The sequence below is a fragment of the Cariama cristata genome, unplaced genomic scaffold (genome assembly GCF_000690535.1).
Source record: "Cariama cristata isolate BGI_N322 unplaced genomic scaffold, ASM69053v1 scaffold34061, whole genome shotgun sequence".
Taxonomy (NCBI): Eukaryota; Metazoa; Chordata; class Aves; order Cariamiformes; family Cariamidae; genus Cariama; species Cariama cristata.
In genome coordinates, this window is record NW_009601634.1 from 18,578 (window position 1) to 19,688 (window position 1,111).

The window sequence follows — 1,111 nt, forward strand, 5'->3', positions numbered from 1 at the left end:
TCCTGGTTTGTTTCTCCAGGGAGCACCACTTCCATTATTTTCAGATCTGTACAATTCAGGATCTGTTGTTTGCTTCTGCTCCACTCATATGCAAATATGATCACTCAGCCAAAATCTGGCTACATCTGTCACTTTTTTCTACACCTCATCTCATGCGGACAGAGGGACTCACAACTAGCAGCTTGGCCGTGCCTGCCAGCCCCAAAGACCACCACTTATTGCCCACACAGAGCAGATTCCCACAGACACAGTCAATCAGTAACTACAGCAATACCTCCCGTTCAGTTCCGGATCAAGTGACTTGCAGGCTATTCCTGGGGTTTCTGCCAACAAGTTTACTTTGAGTTGTTTGCTTTAGAAAGCAGTAAGAAAGAGGACGTGGTTATTGCTGCAACTTTTTCCTGAAGCCTGCAAAATTCTCCCTCCTATACAAGCACACACACAGACACACTTTTCTTGAAACAAGCTTCCCTAGGGCTAATTGTACGATCTGCAACAAAGCAAAGCTGCTTCGTTCTCTCACACCAAGGCCACGCTCCAGACCTCGGTGGACTTTGGCAGAGCAGCAGCTGTTTGTTAGAAACCCCTCGCTCTGCATGTGAAAGTGATTGATACCTGAGGAGGGATGACATAGTCAGCTACATCCCAGATCCTCGCTCCCAAGGTGGATGTGTTTGTCAGCGTTACTCCTTTCACCTTTGTGGTTACAGAACTGACCACGGAGTCTGTTTCCTGGTAGCCCTTCTCCCACAAAAAGACCCAGCTGCAAGAGAAGGATTGCAAGAAAGAAACAACAGCAAAAAAAAACCCAGATAAGCACCATAAACAGCACAGGCAGTGGGAATTTCTCCTTTTTTCCTGTGTCATGTCAAAAGGCCACTTCAGATAGTTTCACAGTGGTTCCCTACAAAAGGGTCACAGGACTAGCAATCTTCCTTCTGATTATTTATTTTTTTTTTTCCCCTGAGTGGTTTGGCGGGTAACTATTGCTTTTATGCACACCCCCGCCGGGTGAACGACGATCAGCCTCCGGCATGGTCTCCGCTGCTGTCCTGTCTGCAGCTGCCTGTGCGCAGCCCCACAATCCCGGCGAAGCTGTCCCACCACCTGC

General features: G+C 48.2%; 1 protein-coding gene across 1 annotated transcript in view; it reads right to left on the reverse strand.

Moving 5' to 3' along the window:
- P2RX4 (purinergic receptor P2X, ligand-gated ion channel, 4) overlaps nt 1–778 on the reverse strand; it is a 5,620-nt gene extending 4,842 nt beyond the window's left edge. The window contains exon 1 of the mRNA XM_009710525.1: nt 616–778. The gene's annotated coding sequence lies outside the window, so the exon portion shown is untranslated. The remainder of the gene's footprint in view (nt 1–615) is intronic.
- Between the last annotated feature and the right edge of the window lie 333 nt (nt 779–1,111).